The sequence below is a fragment of the Euprymna scolopes genome, chromosome 19, assembly GCF_053919585.1.
Source record: "Euprymna scolopes isolate OS-2025 chromosome 19, ASM5391958v1, whole genome shotgun sequence".
Classification (NCBI taxonomy): domain Eukaryota; kingdom Metazoa; phylum Mollusca; class Cephalopoda; order Sepiida; family Sepiolidae; genus Euprymna; species Euprymna scolopes.
This window is the reverse complement of record NC_136500.1, coordinates 130,363,493-130,372,032: the sequence shown is the minus strand read 5'-3', so window position 1 is coordinate 130,372,032 and position 8,540 is coordinate 130,363,493.

Genomic DNA, 8,540 nt, shown 5'->3' with positions numbered 1-8,540 from the left:
TATTCTAGTTCTCGAAAATCAACCTTAGTGAAACATATGAAAACTCACACTGGGGAAACGCATACCAAGCTTCAATGGTAAGCGTAGGCCAATATATCAAATGTTCTGACCCCAAAATAAAAATGCTGAATGAACATCACACCAAATGTTTGCCCCAGCAGACGTCAACTACAAAGCTTGGTGAAAATTTCAGTGGTAACACACTAGACACCACAATAGAAGAATTTGACAACTCAGCAACCCTAATCGCCCGAAAGAAGAGAAAAGAGTATACAAAAAGGGAACTGAAGACAAGTCTAGAAGGATGGCAACAACATAAGAGAGCAGGCAGGTTCATGGAAGAACTGAACCAAAACCATTGACAAGGAGGCTTCACTGCAATGGCTTAAAAGTGACAAATCTCCATTTAATGAAGAACAATTAATCATAGCTGCACAAGACCAAGGCTTACAAATGAATTTTAAAAAATGGTTGGTCTACAAAAAACAGACCAATGCAGATTCTGTCACTCAGCTGTTGAAAGGCCAAGCCACCTAATGTCTGGATGCAAGATCCTTCTAGCCAATGGTCATCACGCTGCCCGCCACAACAAAGTATGTAGATACTTACATTGGAAGATCTGTGGAGAGATGCAACTAGATAGGTTGTCGAACATCTGGGAACATGAACCACCACCGATAACATCAAATGGAAGAGTAACAGTGTTCTACGACAAAGACATACAGGCAGGCAGGGACATAAAAGACAAGGCCATCAAGCCAGATATAGTAATATGGAACAAGCTCGAAAGGACTGCACTCATTATCGACGTCACAGTGCCAAACGACTTTGGCCTTAATAGAGCAGAACGGGAAAAGATAACAAAATATCAGGACCTAAAAAATGATCTAAAAACATGGTCTCTGAAAGAAATAAACATTGTACCAGTTGTGACACGAGCGACTGGCCTAATAAAAAAGAACCTTCATAAATACTTAGAAGCAACCCCTGGAAAACCAAGCTATAAGGAAATACAGACAGTAGCCATAAAGGGAACAGTATCTATTCTTAAAAGAACTCTCGGATATAAATTTAAACTATAATAGAATCAAGTGTTAGCCCCAAGAAGGAGCCCCTTGATCTCTTCAAACTAACAAAAGTAAAATTAAAAAAGGGAAAAACATTCCTCTGAAGTGTGTGGATATTCTTGTTCTCAAAAATTCAATTTAGTGAACCATCTGAAAACTCACACTAAGTGCCTAAGTGTGAGTTTTCAGATGGTTCACTAAATTTATTCTTGCACGATATATTAATATTCTAGTTCTCATAAATGAAGTTTAGTGATACACATAAAAAAACACAATTATTAAGTTTTTTCTTGCAAAATATGTGCATATTCTAAGAATCCATATCCTAAGAAATTACATTTTTTCTCATGAGAACTTCAAGCTACCGAGTATTATATTGATCAAACTTGAAAGGATTCAGGACTTACGAGGTTTACTGTATCATATTTCCTCTGTCTTCATTCTCATAGACACTTAGATTCACAGATTTTAGCGTGTATATTAAAGCACCTATCGACTTAAAAAGGTCACATATGAAGTTTTCTATCAGTTTTCCCATCACAGCTAGTCTTGTTTTTTGCACATAACCTGTACTTTTGTTGACGACACAGGCAAGAAAAGCCAATCCTAGTTATTTAATCTAGTCTGACTTGTATTTTGTTTAACAAACACACCTTTATTTATTTCGCATTGATTTTTAAGTTTAAAAACAATGGAAGAATAAACTCTAATCTATGACAGAACAATTTTTCACACAAAAGTTTTGAATCGGCTTTTTTGATACAAAGAACGAATGTTAAAATGTTTTAAATTCATAGTTCTTTCACAGTAAATGTTTTTCTTTAAATAAAAACCACAGGTTCAAATTGTGTTTTTGTCTTTTAATTTTGATTGTTTTCTATAGCTTTATACATTTTATTTCTTAATCAATTGAAAACACAAAACAAATTGTAGCAGAAAAATTAATGGAAGGATTTTTTTTTACACGAGGGACGAAATAATTACAATAATTTATATAATTTCTAAATTATCAGTATATTTTAATTCCAAAAATTACGTAATTATAAGGACAACAACTTTTAGCATTTAATGGTAATTCGTAGGCATTACAACATTTCAGTCGAAGCAATTTTTCATAATGTTAAGTCGTTTGAAGTATTTCTAAAATGTTTTTAAGTTACTCAGGAATTAATTTCTATTTAAATGTAAAACTACTCATTTATCTGATTTTTGGAATAGGATATATTCATATCGTTAAATCATTAAGATTTGTATGTGTTTTTTAAATAAAGTTCAATATCAACAACTTCTTTTTTCAAATCATCGTCCTTTAAACAGAATCACGACTAATAAATTCCATGAATCGTTTGAAATCAAATTATATATTTTTATTACAATTATTTTTATATCATTTATCCAGTCTGTTTATTGCTTGTTCTAATAGAATTTGCGCTAGCTACCTTTTAAAATGATACAAAGTTTTAAATTGTTTTAATATAAAAACGTTTTAAATTCTTTTAATATAAGCAAATGTTTAAAACTCTTTATATAAAAATGTTAATATTAATTTCTAATATTAGAAACCGTTTACACATTTTTTTTTTAAAATAAGACGTTTTAAAATCTTTTACTATAAGAAAACCTTTAAAAATCAGTAGTTGATTCATCGGATTACTGTTCTCATCTTGAGTGTGATTTTCCCAACGTTTCGATCGATGTAACCTTCGACCTTCTTTAGGTGCATCCTTGTCGAACTTGGGAATGCTTCTGTCGAACACAGGTATTTGGACAGAATTTCAAGTGGAACCATTTATTTAGTTCACAGAGATAGCATGCTGTTGTTCCGTCAGCCATGACTCAATAGAGGTCTTAAGTAATTTGAAATTCAATTTTTTGATCGCCCATTCAGGAGAATATCACTTTTTACAATTGATTTTTCCAAGTACTCTTACCACTGCTCCTTTGAGTATGAATTTTAGGAGCATTAAACCTATTTTTATTTCTAGTTGTAAATATCACTATTTATTACTAATTATTACTATATTATCTATTATTTATAATTAATATATCCCATATTGTATTAAATTCTATACTAGGTCTACTTAGTAATTAGTTATTCCAAGCATATGTGCTGCATCTTTGAGTCGTCTTACTCTCACCTTCTCTGTCTATAATTTTTACTTCGTTCCATAATGGTGGATGCTTTCCCTTTTCCTTCCAGATATGGTCAGCTACACTTGATCTTTCAATCTTTCAACATACTACAGCTTTTTGGTGTTCTTCTAACTGTACTTTTAGTGGACGACATTTATCACATTTGTATAGTTTTCCACATTAACATGGGATTTCATATACAGTTTTTAGTCATGATTTTTTTCCTGTGGTTATTGGGCTTGACTCTCACATGCTGGTCCCAGAGAGTTGACTCACTTTTGAATACTGTCCTGATATCATATGGATTACATATTCGTTGAAGTTTTTCAGATAAAACCTTCATATATGGTATACAAACTGTGGTGAGTTTTTCTGTGGTGTCGTTTTGTGCCTGGTCCAGATTTCTTGGAGCTGATGTCATACACTCTGGATAGTTGCTTCGGTGAAGGGTTTCACTTAAACTGCCCATCTCCTCTTGATATGCTCTGCTGTTACTACATATTGCTTTTTCCTGGTGTTTAAGGCAACGGATGATTCCTTTCTTTACATTATATGGATGGTGGAAGTTAAAGTTTAGGTGCTGTCCACTGAAAGTTGGCTTTTGGTATACATATGACATAAACCTCTGACGAGTGTGGGTTATTATCACATCTAGGAACAATAATTTGGTATGTTCTTTTTCTGTTGTGAACTATATAGTTGGTGGATCGAGTTCACATGGTCTAGTTATGTTTGAACATCTTCCTGGTGGAGCCAGAGTATTAATGTGTCATCTACATATCGCAATCACATTGTTGGCTGTAATGGTGTGATCCTAATGCCATTTCTTCAAAGTATTCCATGTATGCATTGGCCACTGATGATCCCATCACCAGACCTTCTTCCTGTCGATATATATCAAGTCCATCACGAAGTATGTAGTTTCTACACAGAAGAGCAACATCTCCATTATATTGTCAATTGGGATGCAAGTGCGTTCTTTCAGTGAGGCATCAGAAGTCAGCTTGTCCTGCGCCATTGTCAGAGTCTCACCAGTGAGTACTTTAGTGAACAGACTCACTACATCTAGACTCACAATCAGGTTGGACTGAATGAGAGCATTGTTTATTATTTCCACGAAATGAGCTGAATTCTTGGTATATGATGGAGATTTGCCGATGAATCGGCACTAACAATAGGTCTTAATGGCATACCGTCTTTGTGAATCTTAGGGAGGCCATATAGGTGAAGTAGCTTGCTGGAATACTTTACTAGCTGTCTGTATTTTTCAAATGGTATTAAGTCCTTGTTCTTACTGAAAATCTGCGACAGCTTCCTCTCCGTTTTCAAGGTCGGCCTTTTTTTACTTTACTGTAGCCACCAGATTCTATTTAATCTGCCAATTTCTTGAAATATTCTGCTCTATCCATTAACACTGTAGCATTGCCTTTATCTTCTGATAGTATTATGATATCACTATCACCGTGGAGGGACTTGGTAGCCAATACTTCTTTCTTTGAGCTGTTCGTTTTTGAAGGCTTTGAATACTCGAGTGCTTGTATCACTTTCAACCTTAGTTAAGCTCCTTGAGCTTTGGGATGACAAATAAAGTTGCTTTTAAATATCCAAAGAAACTCCATTTCCTTTGTCTCTTATTCCATAAGGACATCAATCTGGCTTTAAAATGGTGGTTACAGATAGTGGATGTTAGAACAGACTCTGCAACAGTGGCATCATAGATTAAATCAGAATTATCTGGTGATAAGTAGATCAAGAGAAAAGGAGCATCTTGAAGACTTGATCCGAGAATTCAAACTTAAGGTAACTATCACTTTGGTTTCATCATTGAAAAATAAAGCATCGGACTAACCAGAGTGAAGAAAGCCTTGTTAAGGAAAGAGAAAGACACGCCTCCAATGTGTTGTGCAGTAGAGCATCTATAAGACTTGAACAAGGTGCATCATTTTGGAAAGGAATAGACCAAGCAATTAAATTGAATCCACAAGCAATGGAAGAACAATGTAGGGAATGTAAATAAAGTGAACCTGTGCCAGCTAGACATGAAAAGGGGAATTGAATGCTGAAGAAAATTGATGGTGACTGGCTATTGATATCACACATTATCAACATGAACTGCATTTAATTATGATTGACTGTGGGCCTCGGAGAGTAGCGAGATGGCAGAAAATCAGAAATGAACTGGTATAAGGGGTGAAGAGATTTGTCGAGGAGGTGTTTATAGAAAGTGGGCCAGTATAAGAGGTGTTGGTGGATAATGGTATGTCTTTCCACACGGAAGTCTTTAGAGACTTATGTGAAATGTGGAACATTGGGCTATATTTTAGAGCTGCATACCGCCCAAGTGGTAATGGAATTATAGAGAGGCACCATCACACTATGAAAGCTGTCGCATCGAGAAGCCATATTTCGCCCCGAGAAGATATATCTTGCTATAATATGGTACTGATGAAAAGTCAGTGCCACACCAATTTATTTTTACATTTGAATGGCGACATCCACTGGCTGTAAGAGAGAGTGGAACAGGCACACACGGAAATCACAGTTGATGCGCAGATGTGAGTGAAGCAACCAAATTCTTGTTGCACAACCCGCTGGGGAAGAGGTAAATGCACACGCGTAAAAAGATGGCCGCCAGAAAATTGCAGTACATAATACAGGTCTTTATATCTCGATAACTTATTGTCACTGCAAAATTTAAATGAGATTTTCGTAGTAAGCATAGTCGAAAAACCATTAAAGTCGTCATTTTAATGCTGGAAGTGGGTAGACCTAATGTAAAAATTTACCAAACAAAATAATAGATTTTCACTAAGATTTATACAAAAATAATTAGTTGACGGTGTCTATTCCGAAAGCTGTTCTTATGTTACAGGAAAAAGTGTTGTTCCCTTTTCCTGTAAGTAAGAAGAAGGGAGGCAGTCGAGTCAGGATCGGAATCAGCAGAGTCGGTCGAACAGGGCCGACATGATCAGAGTGTTAGAGAATGGATCAAGAGAAAGAGAGAGAGGGAGGTGTGTTAATTATATTGAGACACGTTGACCGGAAGTCAAGATCAGTTGATTGGATTGTGTGTAAGTCACGTGATCAGGTAAGTTGAATTGTGGAGATTTGGTTTGGACGTAGAAGGCGATGGACGGCTTTAGACGTCTCCTCCCCTTCACTGGGGGAAGACGCTGACGTGGTAGAAACGAGACCAAGGGTACTACACAAGCCAGATATTCACTTTCCATCTTTTGTGAGACATCTGGAAAGTGAAATAAAAGTATAAAACAAATTCATCGTGTTGGAGTGAATGAACCTTTGTCCAAAACAGGTACCATCTCCTCTCCAAGACACGAGATGTTTCCAGATAGACCAACATCTAAGATGCAGACGGTATGCTGAAAAATACATGTACCACACACATACACACACACAATGGCATATGAACATATCATTTAATAGACTGGACGACTAGACGATCACACACGATCTCCTTTATTGCAATTTGGCGTTTGTGAACCAGGGCACTCATACAAGAGTGTGAAAAAAAAAATCGAGCCTGGAGGTTACCATAAAAAATATTATATAGACACAACGAAAAGAAAAAAGAAATATTATACCCTAGACATAAACAATGAAAAGATAAAGAAAAAAAAGCAACGTAGGTTCTATTCATTGAACCACGGTGAAAAAAAATATAGACACAACGAAAAAAAATAAGAAAAATAGACGGATTAAAATTATGTATAGATAGATTTATATGCTAAATTAAGAAGAAATAAAAATAGCAGATAGTTCGATTGACATACAGATAACGAATTGTTGATTTTGAATATGAAAATTGAAAACAGAAAGAAAAATATTAACGTTACAGTGTAGAAAAATAAATAAAAGAAATTGAAAAAAAAACATATCAATCGACATACTGATAATAAATTGCAGCCAACGTGTAAAATAGAAAGAAAAAAAAAGAAAAAGAAGAAATAGAACATATGAATTTAGTTACAGTGAAATGACCTTTCACATTACCAGCGAGAAATACGTCAATCAAAAATATTTGTTATGAGTTAGAAGTTACACAATTATACTCATTTAAAATGCTGCAATTTTAGACTGTAAAACTCAGTGTCTTTTTGTGAAGAAACAAGTTTCTGCTAATGTGAATTTTTTTTTCTCTAATTGTACGGTTTTTCTTAGGATTTTTTTTTTCTGGTGTGGAAAAATGTTATTCATTGTATGTAAATCGTGTAAACTGTTTTATGAAATGTTAATATGTATATTTTTTTTAGTTGGAGAAAAAAAAAAGAAAAAAAACAAGTGTTGTCTTTGGGTGATGGAATTCCGTTATTTCGAGTAGGGTCAACATGGGAAAAAATCCATGTGTGGGATCCCGATATTTTTTTGGAAGACGCCTTAAAAGGCAGTTGCTGTTACCGACCTGGAAAAAAAGTTTTTTTCCAATATAGCAGAGCAAAATGTATTTCTGTCCGGCATCGGGGAGCAAATGAAATTCCCCTGACGTGGCGTAAGTGGCATAAGAGGCCATAATAAAAAATCACTCGGATAAGTAAAAGGTGATATTTTTTCTTTTTCAGAAAACCCCAATGTTGGGTGACGTGGACAATTTTAGTTTCCATCGATTGTCATTTTGTGTTGAATTTTTGGTTGTGAAGGAATGTCTGGAAGTTTATAAGTGTGTCATTTTTTTTGTTTTTTGTTTTTGTTTTTTTGGAAAAGACTATAAATTTAATTGTAAATGTCTATGTATTTTTTGTAAACGACTGATTTTATTCATTTTTGATATTCTGGAGATGGTAAAGGTGATGTGGCCGACCACAGAATTGATGATCAAGAAGGGTAAGCCATGTTTAGTTTCAGAACAGTTTCCGATGGTTCGTTGTTACACACAAGTCCTCAGAGGTGACTGGTCTGCAGTAGACAGTTCCACAGAGCAAAATATTCTTACTGTGTCGAGACGGAAAAAACATGCGAAATTGCTACAGAAAAGGTGTAATATTTATGGAGTAATTCTGGTTTCTGCTTCGTTGGTAGCAGAACATGAATTAATTCGATTCGTCAGTACCTAGCAGCATCGTTTATAAATAGAATCGCCCGACTGTGTGGGATCATAGCCCGTTATGAATAAAAAATATTGCAACATCCCCCCTTTTTTTATTTTTTTTTGTTTTATTTCAGCAAAAGTATTAGTTACGCATTAGCAGGTTAAAGTGTTAATACAAATAAAATGGATACAGTTTAGCATCTTGTCTAGGACTATTTTTTATATATAGAAATTTATATACATACAGGGCCGTGAAAAAAAATTTATTCAGTCGCATTCCCCAACAAGTTTTGAGA